Genomic DNA, 20351 nt, shown 5'->3' with positions numbered 1-20351 from the left:
CTGTAAAGACAGAAAAGCCTCCGAGGGTGTCTTTCATAATGTGCTGTAGCCATCAGAATGCAAAGGGTTCTTGATTTAAGTTTGCTTATGTGAGACTACCCCTGAGCATTTCATGCTGCAGGAGTCATTCATTCAGTTTGAATAACTGGGGCAAGTTCTAGGATTTCAAAGACTAAGTAAATAACCTACGATCAGAAAATTCAATTTGTTCGTGAGGTGGAGAAAGGCATCCTGCCATTAAGCAGTCAGATGGAAAACATGCAAACCACAGTTTGTAGAACAGAAAAAGAACATTGAAAGCCCTTGCCCAGAAACACAGGCAGTGCAGGAAACATACTCAGCAGAGCCAGCATGTCTATTGTAAATGTAGGAAGCAGGAATCTCAATCCCAATGAAATTGCAAGCCAAGTAACCAAGCACATCACTCCCAGACCACCCCCTCCAGTGGGGAGCACAGGGGAGCCTATGGGATTCACTCATGCAGAGAAGGGATTGGAAAAGTTTCTGGTGGAGCCAAATGCTCTCTGGGTCAACACAGCTATTGTGGCAAATAGCAGTGATAGGCAAATATGGTGTGTGATTTGATAAGGCCACTTCTTCATTCGGAGGAAAAAAGAAATAAATTTCGAGGCGGCTGCTTCTCCTCTCTTGGCGGCGTCCCAGGCGCCAGCCACTGCGCGCGGAGCAAGCCAGAGAGAGGGCGCGAGCGGCGGCGCTGCCTGCACCCTGCGGCCTCTGGCAAGCCGGGGAACCAGTGCGCGTGCGCGGCGGCGGCCTCCGCGGCGACCGGGGAGCGGACGGGCGGGCGATCGAGCGGTGCGGGGCGCGAGGCGAGGCCGGGCCAAGAGCGACATGGGGGACCGGGAGCAGCTGCTGCAGCTGGCGCGGCTGGCCGAACAGGCGGAGCGCTATGACGACATAGCCTCCGCCATGAAGGCGGTGACAGAGCTGAATGAAACTCTCTCCAATGAAGATCGAAATCTCCTCTCAGTGGCCTATAAGAATGTGGTTGGTGCCCGGCGATCTTCTTGGAGGGTCATTAGCAGCATTGAGCAGAAAACCATGTCTGATGGAAATGAAAAGAAATTGGAGAAAGTTAAAGCTTACCGGGAGAAGATTGAGAAGGAGCTGGAGACAGCGTGCAATGATGTCTTGGCTCTGCTTGACAAGTTCCTCATCAAGAACTGCAATGATTTCCAGTATGAGAGCAAGGTGTTTTACCTGAAAATGAAAGGTGATTACTACCGCTATTTGGCAGAAGTGGCTTCTGGGGAGAAGAAAAACAGTGTGGTAGAAGCTTCCGAGGCAGCCTACAAAGAGGCCTTTGAAATCAGCAAAGAGCACATGCAGCCAACACATCCCATTTGGCTGGGCCTGGCTCTCAACTTCTCTGAGTTCTACTACGAGATCCAGAATGCACCTGAGCAGGCCTGCCTCTTAGCTAAACAAGCCTTCGATGATGCCATAGCTGAGCTGGGCACATTAAATGAGGATTCCTCTAAGGACTCCACACTCATCATGCAGTTGCTTCGAGACAACCTCACCCTCTGGACAAGTGACCAGCAGGATGAAGAAGCAGGAGAAGGCAACTGAAGATCCTTCAGATCCCTGGCCCTTCCTTCACCCACCATTCCCATCATCACCAATTCTTCCTTGCTACAGTCACTAAATATCTAGTGCTAAACCTATCTGTATTGGCAGCACAGCTACTCAGATCTGCTCTCCTGTCTCTTGGGAAGCAGTTTCAGATAAATCATCATGGGCATTGCTGGACTGATGGTTGCTTTGAGCCTACAGGAGCTCCCTTTTTGAATTGTGCAAAGAAGTGTGTTCTGAATGAGGCATTTAACTATGCCTATTAATCTATGGAAAATCTAGGCAAAAGTAATTGGGGAGTTTAGAGAGGAGAATTAGCCAACACAGGCTATGGTTGATATTTAAAACAAGCTGATAGTGTTTTGTTAAGCAGTACATCTTGTGCATGCAAAAATGAATTCAGCCCTTTCACCTCTTTCTTCAGCTAGTGGAAAACTGTTAAAGAAAGCTGATACAGAGAGACAACTTGCTCCTTTCCATCAGCTTTATAATAAACTTTGATGTGAGGTTTCAGTAGCACCTTGTTTTGCCTCTTTAAATTATGATGTACACAAACCTTTTAAACGCAATGCATCTAAAGTTTTGATATGTGTAACTTTTTCTTTTTTCTTTTTTTTTGGTTGCAATTGTTTAAGAATCATGGATTTATTTTTTGTAACTCTGGCAGTAGTCCTTGTGTATCTTGACAGCACCATGTGTGTCAGCCCATGTCAATCAAGACAGGTGATTATGAAATCCCAGACCTAAAATAAATGTTTTGAAATTCAAAGGGTAAATAAATGCTGCTTTGGGGATATTAAAAAAAAGAAATAAATTTCTCTGAAAATAGAAGGAAAAGCTCATGATAAGCACAAATTAATTATTGTAAAGGATCTTGGAGAATTGCTGTGAATGGGGTGACAAAAATTACCTGTATTTCCAAAATTGGATTATTACTAGTACAAAATCTGACTGTCTTTTTGTTCAGGGGTGCCCTCTTTTCCACATCAAAGAAATTGTGATGTATAAAATCAGACCCCACAGTGCTTATATTGTCTTGGGATCTACTACACTGTTGGAGTAGTATAACCAGGGTTATTGCTATCTAGCCTATTTGCCACTTTTGTGCAATTTTGAAAAAGATCTTCCCCTTTTTCTAGTGGATGCAGTCCACACCAGAACACGCATTTTGGTAAGCAGAACTTGGGCTGGATTTCAGCCCCACTCTTACCCTCAGCTGGGAAGACCTGGTGCAGTTCTGGGTGCAATATTCTCTCTGTCACTAAGGGGTGGGTTTTGCTGGGTATTCAGATCCATCATACATCAAGGAGTACAACAGATGCTCCTAGTGCCTGGCTATATCCCCTCACTCACTCCAGAGGTCACCTGCAACTTCACCTTTATGTGTAAGCCAGGATTTCTCACCTCAACCTTCTTTCCTCTCTGCTTGAGGACTTTTTATCACTTTAGGAGCATATTGATGGACTCAGAGATTAATGCCCAGGAATAGTCTTCAACCAAAGAAGAGTAAGTAATCTCCAGTCTCTTTGCCTCTGGATGGGTCCATCTTAGTTGATATTAGTTGCCTGCATGGTGTCCCATAGGGTCCTCAGCAGGATGGAGCCTCAGTTGCCCAGAGTGGTAATCCGCTCATTAACACACCCTCTTTTGATTTTCTTTTCTTCCCTTCCTTTGACTGAATTCACAACCCCAAACGTGATGGTGTTAGGAGTGAGACTTTTGCAAGATAAAAAGGTTCTGGAATGGGATTAGCACCCTTATCAAAATGACTAAAGAAAGCTCTCTTCCCCTCTTTTTCCCCATATAAGGACACAGCAAGATATCAGCAGACTCAGAAGAGTCAAACTTGACCACGATGACATCTTAATCCCAGAGATGAGACTCCAAAGCTGAGAGAAGTAAATTCTTGTTGTTTGTAAGCGACTTGGTCTATGGTATTTTGTTACAGCAGTCTGAACAGACTAGAATCCTTTCTTACTCCTTCTTCATATGTACTATGAAATCCTTACATACAAATTCTTGTCTCAGTGTCTGATTTTGAGGAAACAAAATGAAGACACTGGGCTTCCTTGCTGCTAGAATTCTAACACTTGGCTTGATGTACAGCATTTGGAGTTTTAAATCTAATTTGGTCAGGATGTGAATTTCTTCATGAGTCGAAGTACTATTTCACAAGACAGATAACATCAAGAAAGTAGCAAATCACACCATACAAGGAGAAGTGGAGTGTTCACTCAGAGAACTTACAATGGGAAAAGAAAATTTCTATGACTGTATTAAAGTGAATGTACTTAAAGAAAAAGCAAACTGTAGTTCTGCAGTTAGCAGAGGGGAAGAGGAGGGAGAAAACTGAGTGTCCGTGCTTGTTAACATCTATGCAGTATGTTCAGGTTTAGTGTGATCATCTTGCTTGTGAGGTAGGAGGATTGAATGAGGGATGGGAAAGAGATTATTTCTTTGACCCTCACTGCAGGAGCTTGCTGGATGCTGCCTAGAAAGAGAAGTAAATGTTTATGAGCAGAAACACAGCATGGCACAGTTGCTGTTCATCTGTCCATTGAGTTTTAAAGTTAGCCTCCAAATCTGGTAACCCAGTTCAGGCATCCACGGAGCTCTACATTGACATATGCTCTACATATGACATAACTCTGTGGGAACCAACAGTACACAAGCCCTGTTCTTAAAGAAATTGCAATCTGATAGAGGACACAAGACATACCAAGACAGTTGGCACAAGTAAAACCTGCCTCCAAATTCAAGATGTTTAAGACTTTAAGCATTTTCAGAACAGGATTGCATTTTTTTAACACATGTATATGGCCTACAAGAAGTGCCATGAACACAGCTGGAGCTCATAGGTGGTGTTTGAATTACCCAAGGAAGAATTTTATTCTGTAACATAAAGTTCCTTGGAAAAAGAGAGAAGACACGAACTCATTGTGAATAGGGTAATAAGGAAAGGCTATATGGAAGAGGTGACTTTGAAGCTGATTGACAGTTTCACAGTAAAACATACCCAAGTAAAATGGGTTCTATGAAGTTCCCCTTTGCTTGTCAGTAGAGATCTGGGCTCCAGTGTGGAGAAATGTCCTTTCCCCCATCGGTGGTAGTATCCCAGGGATGCATATTCAGTTCTGACTTATTAATATATATTTTTAATGGTTTACTCTTGAAATAAAATCTCAGCCTTTCCTTCTCTTGACATCAATGGAGAGGTTTAATTTCACAGCTTTCTCTGCAGCGAAGGGACCAATGTTAGTTTATACTTCCTTGTTTTTCAGAGACATGCTTATAAGTACAGCACATATTTGAAGATAGGAAAGAAAAAAATGAGAAAATGAATGCTATTTGGGAGAACTGAGCCTCCCAAAGAGAAAACAAGAGGCTGCTAAGTAGATTTGTGTTTTAACTTGTAATCCTTCTTGCTCCCAGCTTGTAGCCACCTCACTCCTTCACACCCTATCTTGATTTTCCTCTGTCAGGGATCATAACAATGCCCTCAGGGATGCTTCATGTATGTCAGGGGAACAGCAGCAAGAGTTTATATGGAAGACCTTTACTTAGGGAAACCCTTTGACAGGCAGGGTTCCCCCAGTGATCAGAAGGTACAGAAATTAGCTTTTCATTAACTGGTGAGCCCTATGAAATTGCCATTTTTGTGGGTCAGCAAATGGTTGATTAGCAGCAATTTTACATGGTTCAAGCCAATAATTTGGTAGGACAATTGACCTGTCCCCCAGGAACATAAAATAAATCTTGAAGGTTTTCATTTATTTCCTCTTTCCTCTTCCCTGATTTTAATTGCAGCATGTCTCCATAGTAGATGTGCTGCATGCAAACTCTTAGTGATCTGCAGAGGTCACCACAGAAAGAGTAGACTGATTCTCAGTCCATGAGATGGATCATAGACCATGCATATTCTTGGATCTGTCTCATGGTCATACCTCTCTGAACCCTTCCCCGTGGTGCTGCCAGAAAGTTCCAAGTTTCTGCTCCTCTGGGATCAGTCATCTTCTCCCTCTCTGGCCATTCCCTCTAGATCAGGAAGATCCTTTAATTTTGGTCTTTTCCTAAGCTTTTCCAAAACAACTCTGCTTCCGTCTATAAACTTCCCTTTCCTTTATTTCTCCAGTGAATTTACTGTGTTCTAAAACTTTGTGTCTTTGGAAAGCAAAAGCCAGAAGTTCTTGGAGGTTTTCTACTTTCTGATTATAATACAAACTTCCCCTGGGGCAAGGTAAAGCAGAGCCTACTTAAATGGGACAAGCGCAGTGGGAGGGAAAAGTGGAGGAAAGACATAATTACCATCACAAAATATTTAGCCACAAGGAAAATATATGGTAAAGTGGTAGAGTTAGAAATGTACAAGGACATCATATTCTTAATAATTTTGTTCAGGCTGGACTTTAATTCTTCTGATGTTGTAGAGTATTTAAGACCCAAAGAAGAATTCATGCCATCATTTTGCTCCAGACCTTCCTCCTCAGGGGAAGCAAATTAGCACAGCCCCCCTCCCTCGAAGGATACAGGGCTGATGTATGTTTGTGAGGTGGATTTGGGTTGATTTCTACTCTGTCTGAACTGGTTTAGTACAAATAATCCTAATAAAAGCACAGGAATCATTTCCAGACACTGAGGATGAGAGTAGGACAGGCCAAAGAAACTTCCTCTCTCAGCCCTAAGCTTATAGCTCCTCCTTGCATTTTTTTTCCTCCTGAAGCCATTCAAAATTTTTGTTTCAAGCCAGCTTCAGGCTCTTTGCCACCCATTCACACGTGGGTGGCACTGGTTTTTGTTTAAAAGAAAACTTTTTTTTTTTTTTGCTTGACTTTCTGTTTGCCTAGTTACCGAGGTGATCGACTCGGCTATTTTGAAAGCTACTTTTCAGAAGCCTTACATTTTCTATGCACCACTGATAGCAAATATTTCATGCCTGAGTCAGAGAGCCGAGGTCTTTGTTGAGGTCACCATGTGGTGCCTTGACTCCATGGTGTCCTCGAGATACTGCCAAAGAGGCCGCACACCTGGTGAGCTGGAGGACATGTCACCCTTTAGAAGAACACATCTGTTCAAGAGTGGCAGTGCCAGCCGGGGCCTTGAGACAGGCTGAACAAAGGCAGACTTGGGGATGATCTAGAGATGACAGTGAGCAACAAACACTAAAGGCCTGGCTGACACACACTGCCCCAGAGTTTTCTATTAAACCCTGTTGTTTTCCAACAACTTTGAAAAAGAGATGCAAGGGCCACGCAGGAGGAATATATCTCAATGAGAAAAACCATTGTGCCAGATAAGAAATGAAAATGAGATGTAATACTAAAGATGGACTGAAGTATCCTGTGGTGTCAGCAAGTAAAAAAATGTTTATGGATGAATTATTATTTGGGGACAAGAGTTTGAATGCCAAGTGGAGGGAAACAAAACTGTTGTTTACTGAGTAAAGACCCATTCTCTCATTAGTTCCTCAGTGTGTAAAAGGAGATTCCTGACTTCTCATGTGGAAAGAAATGGGGGCAGGCCTAGGCTTGTTGAGGGGGCTGAGATGTGAGCAGATGAAACCCAAACCAACAGTGGCAAAGATGAAAGGCTCCTAAATGGCCTCAGAAAGACGTGGGATGTGGCCCCATGTACTCTCTCTCACCATATAATCCAGCATGAATTTTCTTCTGCTCTGGGCAAAATGTAGTACAGGTTGAAAGACAGCAGTGAATGGCCGCTTTGCTTCATGACTGTGGCCATGAAAGGTGCTGAAAAACCAAAGGAAAATCTTTTATTGATATTGATTCAGTTCCACAATTATATAATTGTCAAATTTGAGACCTTACAGTTAGCAAGTTTCTCCACTTATAGGAAAAAAAAATGTTACTTGAAAGGAATTTAACTTTTTTTTTCCTCAAGAGCTATTTTTAAAATTATTATTATTATTATTATTATTATTATTATTATTATTATTGATACTGGAGATTGAACGCAAGGGCACTTAACCACTGAGCCACATCCCCAGCCCTTTTTATTTTTTATTTAGAAACACGGTCTCACTAGGTTGCTTATAGCCTCATGCTAAGTTGCTGAGGTTGGCATTAAACCTGTGATCTTCCTGCTTCAGCCTCCTGAGACACTGGGATTACACTGCACCAGGCTTCCAAGAGCTTTTAAGGAAATATTTTTTCATGACCTCAGATATTCTGGGGCCAGTGAATAGAGCTTACTTACTGTCCAAAGATGGTGGAATGGTTTTCCAATCACACTATCCCAGGTAGGGCATAATTATTAACACTGCCTCACAGCAGATAAACTGATCAGAAGGGTAGGAGGAACTTGTCTCTACGCCTGGGAAAGAACAAGAAGGCTAGATGCCCACAACCAAGCACAGAGCACAGATCTGTGCTTCAGTCCTTTCCCATCTCTTCTCACCTTGACATACCATTGGAATTTTGAACAAAGACTGACAGGTACTGAAACTTTCTTGGGGAAGATTAGCCTCAGACATTGATAAGGCATCATAGGAATGCAGCTGCTTACTATGGAAAGAGCATGACCCGGCAAAGAAAGAAAATGAATAATTGTGAAAAGAATATTTTTATACACAATATGAAACTAGAGACTTTTTCTAAGTTCATTTCTTTCTTTCTTTCTTTCTTTTTTGTGCAAAAACGACAGCTAGACATATCCATCAAAGTTCTGGCTGGACTAGAAGTATATACCTGAGAAATGACCACTGACAGGTCAGCCTCCTCTCATGGCTTGTCCCCTTCCTACACAAATCAGTTCCCAACCCAGTGCTTTGGTAGCACAATGGAAGAGTGGGAAGAGTCCCGAGTTTGCAAGCTGTGCTTATAACCACATTATGTTCTCTATCACGAAGGGACTTTGTAGCCTTGGAAAAATCGTTCAACCTTTTTTGCACCTTGGTGATCTTCTCAGTGAAAGGGGTTGCTCCTACTTTCCAAATGCTAACGGTTTGTTGTGAGGGTCAACAAGAAAATACAAAGGAAAGAATGTTCAGGGAGAACTGAAAAGTACTGTGCACACCTGTGAGTTCTGTAAAACCAAGCTGTAAGGTGGGTGTTCTTTAGAACATGGCTTCCCTGCATAGAAGATCCCACTAACCACAAATATAAAGCCACAAGTGATGACATGTTTAAGAACTACTGAAGAGTGCGTGCATTTCTACTCTCTGAGGGGCCTCCTGGTGAACATTTGATTCCTTTCAGCTTTCTCGAGGAGGGACCACATTTTCCTGAATTCTGCCATTTTTCCTCATAAAAAGTCCCCTCCCCCTCTTTATGCAACATGTGGTGATATGAAGGACAGTGAGGGTTTGACTTTGCGGTCCCTCTGGATATATTCCCCAAATTAAGATTTTATAATTACTTTCATCAAAGGTATGTTGTCAGAGGCAAGCAAGACAAAGTACTGGATTTCCATCGAGAACTGGCAAAATTTCATAAATCCCAAGCCCTGAATTCTTCAGATTTCAGAGTCTGTAGATCAATTTCAGTAAAACAAAGAGGCTAAAGAGGGGGGAAAACTGTATCACCTTGAAACCATTTTGTATTATGCTGAACTAATACAGAGAACTTTCCCCTGTTCCACCACTTAAGACTTAACATTCTTTGCCCTTGTGCCAAATTTAGGGTTTGGGGCCAGGGGGTGTAGGTGGCAGGGAAATGTATATTTTTTTTATATTCACTCAAGACTCTACTTCAATTTTTATTACAGGCCCCTGAACTCCCTAGGCAGGAAGAAATTTTGAATGAACTCTGCTTTTAGTGACCAGGAGTGGAGACATAAAAGAAGCTTTTCAGCCTCTCTGGTTACAGAGATAAGTACAAAGGGTAACTGGCATTAAGTCTGTAGTAATAGCTGCTATAAGTACTGACCATGATTTGAATCTCTCGATAACTGATTCTGGGGAGGCTGGAATATTTATCAAGCCATTAGGAGAAGCTGTTTCTTGCTGATAAGATGCCTACAACTGATGAGGTCCACCTGAAGACAGGAACCAGGCTGGGCTGGATTTACAGCCATTTGTAGAGAGAGCAAAAAAAAAGTGTTCTCCTTAAGTACAGCACGAGAGATTCATCAGCAAAATTATGCAATCTGTCGCCTGGGGCAAGCCTATGGAATCCTAACGAAGCAGAGTTGGAGGGCACCCTCACATAGAAGGTGACTGGATACCACACTCTGACTTGTCCACCAAGTCACAATTTCACTGATTTGGAGGCTGAGTGAGTAGGGAGGAAATGGGATGAATGAGATGGAAAAGCTATTAATCTGTGGATCTCACCTTTCAGAAACACTGAATTATAAGGTGACAGATGTGTGATTATCCTGGGCTTAAAAAACAACAACAAAAACAACAAAATCACCCATTTTATACAAACCGAGGGCCTTAGTGTGGGTTATTACTATAGCAGAAGAAGCTGTCATGCAGAAAACATTAAAGTTAAAGACAAACTGTAATAAAGCAGTTCTTACATTTTAGTTTCCCTCTTTGTAAAGTTTATATCTGGGTGTAACCTTGGTACCAGCTTTTATACTTCAGGGTTTTTTTTTTCTTTTTCTTTTTCCATTTCTTTTTCTCTTTCTATATTTTGCTTTAAAGAAAACAAATTGACTATCTCATACTTAAAATTATGCATTTAGTTGGCTTTAAAAATTGGAACTTGTTTTTCTAGATTGATTCTATTTTTAAAAATAAAACCTGGGCTGAGAGGAGGCTACGCTGACATACCTGCTGGGTGGACTCTCCTGCAAGCCTCTAGGCCATCGCCCTGAATGTTTTTAAGGAAACAATATCATTTTTACCTTCTCAGTTAGTTTTCGAAAGCATACAGGTTTGCTTTTAATGAGGAAGATAACTTTCCCTTCTTTCTAGGCTCGGACTGTTCATTGCCCAATATTTGCCTACAGGCTACTCATGAGACGTAAGTTTATGGAGGATTGCCTGGAAGACATGCAGTTAGTTTATTTGACTGAATATGCTATATTTTTATCTCTGGATCAAACCAAGCCATCAGAGAAATGGTTATTTGCATCTTACTGGCTTTTGTTCCTCTCGAAGAAAAATCGTTTTTACTGAGTTTTTCAATTCACGTCTGGTCCTTGCAGTGTTCGGCTTTCAGTCGGCTGTGAAGACTTCCTTAATAAATAGCTCTATGTAATTTGCTGCTGTCAGACTGGCAGTGGAAGGTGTCATCTCTTGCCTCTCCCCTCTGTTCCACGAAACCTCTGTTTTAGAAGGAGATGAACTCAGTTCTTCCCAGCTGGGTAAAGTGTGTGTGGTGTGTGTGCATGTGTGTGTGTGCATGTGTGTGTGTGCATGTGTGTGTGTGTGTGTGTGTGTGTGTGTGTGTGTGCAGGGTGGTGGTGGTTCCCTGCTTACCTTTGGTTTCATCCACAAAGACCCATAGCCCCTCTGGTGGCCCCTTGAGCCTGTGTGGTGACTAGTGCTTACTCTCTCTCTTTTCATCTTGTTGGCCACACAGTAATAGCATGGTTGTTAACAACACAGACTCTGGAGCCAGACAGCTTGGATCTAATGTTAGTGTAGCAAACCATTGATCAAGTAAGTGAATGAATTTTTTAAGGATGGGCCACCTCTTGAGGCTGTATTGTTTGGGGCAAGTTTCTTAAGCTCTCTATGCTTCAATTTTATAATCTCTCAAATAGAGATAATATTAATATCTGTGTCCTAGAATCAGGATGAGGAGTTTAAAAATGTAAAGTGCTTAGGAAAATTCTTGGTACAGAATAAATTCTATATAAATGTTAGTTATTATTCTTATTAGCAGATTGGTTTCTTCAAAAAAAATCTTTTATTACATGGATTGGAATCAGCCACCTCAAATTATTTTGGGAAAGGAAAGGAAAAAATAATTCTAGAATGTGAAAATTAAAATGTAGGATCAAAGGGACTTCAATTAAACTCAAATAATATGCTAATTTCTACTTTAATTATCTGAATGTTTGGGTAAAACTGCTTCTTTACCTGGATTGTTCTGGATGACTATGGCCATCTCTCTACCTCTTGTATTTCTCTCTTAAACACTGAGCTCAGAGGTAAAGCAACTGAAGCCAAGTATGACTTAAGTGAATGTTAGGACTGATTTTAAGAATAATTTAATCCTCGGTTGCCACTCCTGGAGCATTTTCCTTTCCATTTTACTTTAAATGTATGTAACCCAAGTGCTTTTGGCATCTTCAAAATGTCAGTGAGATCCACAACAAAACCATATTCTGATTCAAACTCCAGTTCTTGCTGTTCTGCCACTCTCCTGGTAGCCCGTGAATAAAGGACCATTGGCAATGTACCAGGATCCCGGCTCTGAGCAGCAGCCTGGGAGGCCCTTCTCCTGTACCCCAGCCAGGTGGCTGTGCCCCGACAGAGAATCCTGGCTCCCAGAGGGCTGGGATTTGCTTCAGAAGCAGCAGAAGCCAAAGAGAAAAATGGTTCTGTTCCAATGTGCCTTGTCCCTGCCCGGTTCAGTGTCTTCCTCCAGCACAGAAATTTCAGGCACTAGCTTCTCAGTGTGGGGCTTGCTTTAGAGCCTAGACCTTATGCTGGGGCTAAGCAGATAAAATATTAAGCACCAGTGCACTCCTAGAATCATTAACACTGAATTCACAGGTAATGAATTTGACCCGAGGCTATCTGGGGCCTATTGCTTTTATTTCCCACCCACAGCATACACCTTTCAGTAATGAACTCTCACTGCACAAGTTGGGGGTACACATACTGTGTCCTCAGAAGGCTTGGAAAGTCTCTTCTACCAGACACTGCAGCCCTGGGGGCTCCAAACCCTCTGCCAGGAGCTGAGAGGAAGAAAAGACAATCACATTCCTGTCTTGTTTCACTGATGTGAAAACTCTACTTCTTAAGCCAAACTACTAATTTGAAATGATTTGGAGGTTTTTTAAAAAAAAATCTATGAAAATGGATTAAAGTTAAGTGGTACACCTTCCCCCCTTTCCATAATTATTTTAAATTGCTTCATTAATTGACCAACATCATCTTCTTCCATTGATCCTGGGAGGCTGGTAGCTTTGGTCTCATCATCTCTGAGCACCCAATAGAGCAGTCAAGTCTTAGAGAGGAGAGAATCAAATCTCAAGCAAATAGAGACAGGTTTTGAAAGTGGTCTCAGATGCTGGGCCTGGTGTTTAAGCTTCCAAGTTTTTCTTGTTGTCTGAACTTGGTCTAAACTGATAAAGTGGGGAATGGCAATCCCCAGCATCCCTCCCCAGAAAGAAATTAAGTGGGGAGTGACAAATTTACTTTGCATAGGAGCTACCCAAATATTTTTAACAAAAGGGAGAAGCACATTTCCAGTCAAGAGAAAGTATCAGCTAGTTGGATAAGTTTTGTAGCCCAAAGTAGATTGTGGAGCCGCAAGACTTTGGAATGGAGCAAATTCCATTCATTAAACTGTCAAAGAAACTTTGTTTCATGTATAATTGTGATCACAGGCATGGGGGGGTGGTGTTATAATATCAGACTTTTGCTCATTGCATTTTGGAATATAAAAATTACACAGTTTAAATATAAGGTATTATTTGAAACTTGTTTTTCTGTACTGGACTCCTGAAGTCAGCTACGAGTTATTTCCTGTCTGGCATTTATGAAGGCTCTATTGGTCTTTTAATACAATGCTCTGAATTATAGTGAGAGATTGTAGAGATTGTGTTCAGGAAATTATCTTCAAATATGCAAAAGAGTAAGTTAGTGTGGGATAAGCTTGACTATCTGATCTTTAAATCCAGAAGAACGCTGCAAGAAAATAGAATAAGAGGTTAGTATGGGGAGAGAAAATAATTCTAATCTAATGTCCTGCAATGATAAATCTATTCAAGGATGAATATGTTATGGCTAAATGCTGAGCTGTGGCTAATGTAGTATTGCAAATCACTGAACAAGTTAGTGAATGAATTTGTCTTCAGTGATTATCAGGCATAGAGACTGTTTCTATTGTATGGAAAACCCAACCCAAACTGATTCAAGAGGAAACTAATTTGATGATGTAACTAAACATTCCTGGCATATCTGGTTTCAGGCAAAGCTTTACTTAGTAGGGATATCAGGACCAGCCTAGGTACTTGTTGCCATGGCTTTGCTGTCTGTTATGTGATGGATTAATCCTTAGGCTCCACACTGGGTTTTTAGGTGGTTAAAGCTGCTATTTACTTATGTTATGTTCAAAGTAAGGTCCAAAAGTTTCATTAAGAGTTTCATGACATCACACTATTCTGATCCCTTTCCCTGAACCAATTGCAGTGGCCAGCAGATCCTTAAGTTCTGATTGGCTGGCTTTAAGTCATAGATCATGAATGGAGTTAAGGTTGGGGTCAGTTCTGCCATTATTACTATGGATGGAGAGTGTAGCTAAGTGGACACTCAAAGCAGAATTGGGAAATGATAAAGGAGGTAAGGTGAATGGATTCTAGATAGCCAAAACCCAGTATTTACTGTACCTAGCAAAGTCATTAATGGTAGCAATAAATAAAAATAATACATTAATACAAAACAATTTTTTTCTAATTTTATTTTTTGTGATGCTGTTAATTAAACCTAGAGGCAAGGGCATGCTAGGCAAGTGCTGTACCACTGAGCTACATTTCTCAGCCCCTCAAAAAAATTTAAGGTAGAATTAAAAATGCAACAGTATTCCAATGAATGACGATTAGTCTTCTGTGTTAGAGATATTCACGCATATTTCTGTATCATGTACATATTTCAGAGAATGTATATTAGTTAAAGACCATCATGACATTAAGCTGTGATGAAAGACCTACCATGTTTCCAGATGTTGTTACCAGCTGGTTTAGAGACCATTACACATGCTTCTGCTTGGGTTCTTACCTTTCCTGTGTTGTACTTGGATAATTGTAGTGAAAAAAAAAATCCCAGGAGCTAAATTAGGAGAGTTTTTCAGTAGTGCATAGGCTGGGAGATGATCACCCTCCTCAGCTTTCAAAGGTAATTAGGAGAATTATGCAAGTAAGAACAAGGGAAAAGTAGGAAGAACAGCACAAACATATCTGAACTTTGAACACTAAGGCAGAGTTGAGCATTTTCAAACCAAGGGAAAAATGACAGTCAGGATTAGATTGCCATTTTTCTGGATTAGTTTTATGGTGACCAGAAAGTAGCTAACATGGACCAACAGTGGATTTCTGCAGTCTTGGTACATTTGCTTTTCCACTGCCTGGAAAACACATCCCCAGCTTTCCACACCCATGACATATGTTCATCCTCAGAAAAAGATTTCACATTCCCTCTCTTAGTTCCTTTTTCTTAACGTTGGGTTTGTTTCTCTTACAGTACTTCTTGTAACTTGAAATTACTCTGATTATTTATTTTTATTGCTTGTATCTCCCCACTAGACTTATGCTCATATATCACTTACTTCTTAATCTCTGGCATCTAGGACAGTGCCTGGCACACACAGAGAATCAGCAAATGCTTGTTAGATAAATGGGACACAGAAAGAACAAAGTGTGTTGGAAATAAAATAGACAACTTTGCCAAATAAGAACAATTAAGAATCATCACCACATCTGGCAGGTGTTTCAAATGTTTTTCTGTGATAGATCGTCTTGGATGTTTGGGAATGATTATATACCCCTTCTAAAAATATTTTAAAAATGCATCAAAATATTTTTTATTAATTTTTCAATTAAAATCAATTATGTCAGAATGCAGTTATCAAAATATTTTAAAATTTGTGATATAGTCTCATATGTGCTTCTTTTTAAATGTAGAAAATGAGATCTAGTGATGAATCTAATAATTAACATGATTTTAAAGTAATGATGAGGGTATATATATAATGAACATTATATATATGTATATGTATATATATATATAATAACCATTAGAAGGTTGTATGTAGATCATCTATAGAGGTTGTTTAGTTCTTTTTTAAATAAAATGTTGTTGTCTTTATAGAAAATGGAGCTAAAGAACTTCTTAAGTATTGCTAAGGTAAAAGAATCTGACCTGGTGACTCCACACATATATAGTTACTATTCTAGTTCTGAGATTGGATGGGTGATGAACAAAAAATTATAGAACTGATGTTGTGTACCAAGATAAACTGTCTAGCTCAGGTGGATCAAAACCTTAACATATGTGAAGAAGTTGGACGTCAGACAATTCTCTTTCACAACATGCTTACGTTTCATATCTTCCTTTTTCAGTTTATCTGAGTGAAAGGAAAATTGGTAGAGTAGAAGAAGGAGACTAGAGAGAGGGAGGAGGGGAGCAAATGGAGGAACATGAATGGAAATTGAAATGGGGTAAATCAAATTCTATGCATGTAAGATTTTGTCAAAATGAATTGAAATACTATGTATAACCATAATTCTCTAATAAAAATGGAAAAAATAATCAGTTTATTATGAGTTTTCTCTTTTCCAGAAAATAATAAAATATAAATAAATTCCAGTGACCATGACGTGATTCATTTAACCTATTTGACATGACATTATCCTTTATTATAATTTATTTTTTTCTTTGTAATGTGTATTGAACTTTATGGGGAAAGAGATTCACTCAGTCACTGTTAGTTTAGAAACATGTAAAGGGGGCAGGAATTGCAGATTTCATTTTTTTCTCTCATTTTTAATCAGAAAAGACATGGTCTATGAGGAAAGGTCCAAAAGAGAAACAAGAACTCTTGGTCGACTGTTGCTCTACAGCTCACCAGAATTGTATTTGTGCACCTCAGAAAACCGTCCATGATGCTCCTCAAACTCAAAGATGAGGCTGTGTGAGTGAATGCATTTCAATAAGGGTTTCAAAGAGATGTTTAAGAATTTACTTTTCACTATGACCCCAGGACAAACTGTGATCCTCATACAAACTTTTATTTTTATTCTTCTGAGGTATCATTAAGAATTTAGAAACATGACTATAACTTTAAAATTTTTCAAACATTGTGAGGTACAGTTATTTTAAATGTGAAGTCCACATTTTGGGGGTATTTTAAAAATATCTGTACTAGCAAGGGCAAAGTTTTCTCAAATTAAGTTTGACATGTGTATCAGTGAGTATTGAATAGGTTTTGTCTTGGAAACAAAGAACCCCTAAATATATTTATTCCAAGAAAAGTTCATCTCATACATGTTTTCTTGTTGTCCAACATAGGAACTGCTATTGATTATAGTCACCTGGGGACCAAGGCTGAGGAATACACTATCTTGACACATGCTTGCATCAACTTTATACAGATGGAAGGGAATATGGAAATCACAAACTGTCTCATAGTTCCACACATTCTTTCTTCTCACATTTTACTGTCTAAGTAGCATAACCTCCCCAAATTTTGAAGGGTAGGGAAGTACAAGTTGACTATGTGCCTGGGAGGAGGAGAGCTGGGAATATCTGTGAAAGTACTTATGCCTCTCCACCCTCTGGTTATCATATACAGTTGGCCCTCTAGGACTACAGGTTGCACATCCAAAAGTTCAACCAACCATACACTGAAAATATTTGAAAAAAATTTTGTCTGTACTGAACATGTAAGTAAACATGTAAATAAAATGAACATGTAATAGAATGTAAAAGCATGTAATAAAATGTAAACTTGTAATAAAATGTAAATAAGTGAACATGTAAATAAAAGCAGACTTTCATTTTTTTATTCACTATTCCCTAAACAATAAAGCATAATAACTAGCTACATTATATTAAGTATTGTAATCTAAAGATGATTTAAAGTACATGGGAGGATCTCAAGAGGCAATATGAAAATACTAGACCATTTTATATATGGGACCTGTGTGTCCATGACATGTGTGTCATGGTAGACCCTGGAGCCAATCTCCCAGGAATGCCAATGGAAGACTGTATTTTGTTCACTACCTGTGCCCAAGAGAAATAACACCAGGATTCTACACACTGATAGCATCAAGCTCAGAATTCAGGATTTCTGAGGGATGTTTAATTGTCTTTAATTCAGATCTAGATACAGCTCTTCTTAAGCCAGAGATTTGTGAATTAAAGATGTGATATATTCCCTCTATATGCCTAATATGTAAGGGTGGAATGCAAACTCAGAAACCTCAATTAATATTAACATTTAAAAAAAGAGAAGAATGAAATATACATAGGAATTTTGCCATCTCTCCAGGCAGGAGTGGGAAAGGATTGAAATATTCCTCAATTTACCTGATTCTGCTCTTTCTTCCTCTGAGAGGCTTTCCTTTCCCTATCATGTCACTGGTCATGTGGGGAGAGAGCATTGGTGATTGTGCCCTCCATGGGCACTGCAGCTTGCTTACTCAGCTGGTGGAGGTAGCCCAAGGGTAATTTTAAGCCACAATCACAATCTGTTTAAATCAGGCTGGTGGGTCAATTGACAGCACAACCCTCTCCCAAACTTGGTTAACTTCTTTTGTATTTGATTCTAAGCAGCCTCATATGCCAAGAGCTCATTCACCATCTTTTTCCTGACATGGTTCCTAAATGTACTGCGATTCTTTGCTTTCTATCCTTCATGTTCCCTCCTTTTTCTCTACTTGATTGTTCGTTCCTTGGATTTATCAAGCTTCAAAGGGAGAGTAACACTCTTAATCTCCTTCCCTTGAATGTTTTTGTCTAATTGAAAGGATTTATTGGGCCTCTTCTCATTGGAAACTGAGACATCTCAATTTGTTCAGAGGTTTTGCTTTGTTGGTGTTGTTTCAAATTTTGTGTGATTTACAGGTATTATTGTCTGTTATTATAACCATCTTGGTGTATAGTTATATCTCATAGTTTTGATTTGTATTTCTCTGAGTAAGGACATTAACATCATTTCATGTCATTATTGATCATCTGCATATCTTTTTGGTGACATGTCCATGCAAATACTTTTTCCACTCTTTCATTGACTTTTCACCTTTTTTGTTTTTGTTGTTGTTGGGTTGTAGGTGTTCTATATATTCTAGATATGTCTCTTATCAGATATATGATTTGTGGATATTTTTCCCCACTCCGTATGTTGTCTTTCACTTTCTTGTTGGTGTTCTTTAAAGCACAAAATGTTTAAATTTTGATGATTTCCAATTTATCCTTTTATTTCTCTGGTTTGTTTCCAATTTATCCAAAGTGTTGTATATAAGAAACAGATATTATAAAGATGTCAAAACCCAAAGCTATGAAGATTTATTCCTATATTTTCTTCTAAGAGGCTTTTTTTTAAGTTTTAGCTCTTACATCCATGTCTGTCTATAATCTACTTTGAATTAGTTTTTGTTTATGTGTGTGGTAGGGACCCAAATCCACTCTTTTGCATGTGGCTGTCTAGTTGTTCTAGAATAATTTTTTGAAAAGACTGTTCTTCCCATCATTGAATTGTCTCTTCATCTTTGTTGAAAAGCTTCCTCCTTTATCTGCCCTTCTCTCTTCTTTTCCTCTCCTTTCTCTTCCTCTTTGTTGTTGTTAGTCATCCTCAGTTGTTGTTAGTCATCCATTATTCCTATTTTCCTGCACACCTGTTCTTTTGGTCTCTACAAATCTTTCTCTTATGTAGGTCTCTCTCTTTTTATTTGTTGGTTATTTTGGACTCAGTTCCCATTGCCTTAAGTAAAGGAATTCCTTAAGCAGGGGAAGATGGCATTGCTTCTCTAACTGACTGAGTAGTGAAGAAAAAAGCAGGCCAAACATCCCCTAATGGTCTACCTGGAGTAAGGTCCAAGCTCTCTTTTTACACTCTTAGCTCAGGCTTAGAAAAGCAATGACCTAGAAGAGATTTCTGCACTTCCATGTTTATTGTGACACTCTTCACAATAGTCAGGAAATGGAAACAACCCAAGTGTTCAACAACTGATGGATGGATAAAGAATATGTGGTACATAGACACAATGGAATACTATTCACCAAAAAAGGATGAAATCCAGTCACTTGCAGCAACATGAATGGAGCTAGAGGTCATATGTTAAGTAAATTAAGACAAGTTCTGTGTGATCTCACTCACATGTTGACTCTCAAAACGTTACTCTCATAGACGTTGAGAGTAGAATGGTGGTTACCAGAGGCTAGGAAGAGTCAGGAGGAGAAAGGAACAGTGCAAGATTGATCAGTGGGTACTTAGTTATAGTTAGAGGAGAGGAATAAATTTGATTCCATTTCATAGTAGATTAATTATAGATAATAATGATGTTATGTGGATTTCAAAACAATTCCAGAAGAAAATATTTTGACTATTTTTTTGCCATAAAAATGCTTAAAAATTTAAGTGATACATGGTTATTTTGATCTGAGCATTACACAATGTACACATGTATTGAAACATTACATGGCATCCCATAAATATGTGTGGGTTTATGTGTTAATTAAAAATATAAACAAATAAAAATGCAGAAAAGAAAAGACACAGCTTATCTATTCAGCTCCCTTGGGTCTCTTAAATAAATGAAGAACCATATATTTATAGGAAACCACAGTTCGTCTTCCTCTCTAGGGTCCTAATGTGATTCTAAGTTCTTCCCAGTATCTACTACTTTGTGGTAAGCAGAAGAGTGTCTGCTTATCTTTAGTTGCTCATGCTGCCCACTGCAAAAATTTTTTCTCCAACATTATCTCCACAAATACGGTGAGCTCTGTTGTCTGTGGTCTTCAGTAGCCTATTTCCTTAGCAGAAGCAATAAAGAAATGAAGTTGGCTATGAATTTTTATCAATATCTGAATAAATTTTAAAAAGCAATCTGAAAAGGCAGAATATAATTTCAATGATAGTTGTGTTTGTGGTGGTGAAAAATTGACAAGT

General features: G+C 39.4%; 1 pseudogene; it reads left to right on the top strand.

Moving 5' to 3' along the window:
• Positions 1-852: 852 nt before the first annotated feature.
• On the top strand, positions 853-1668 carry LOC143640930 (14-3-3 protein eta pseudogene; annotated as a pseudogene).
• The last annotated feature ends 18683 nt before the right edge of the window (positions 1669-20351 follow it).

This window comes from Callospermophilus lateralis, unplaced genomic scaffold (assembly GCF_048772815.1).
Source record: "Callospermophilus lateralis isolate mCalLat2 unplaced genomic scaffold, mCalLat2.hap1 Scaffold_784, whole genome shotgun sequence".
NCBI lineage: Eukaryota > Metazoa > Chordata > Mammalia > Rodentia > Sciuridae > Callospermophilus > Callospermophilus lateralis.
The sequence above is the reverse complement of the archived record's forward strand: the minus strand, read 5'-3'. Positions and strand labels throughout refer to the sequence as shown.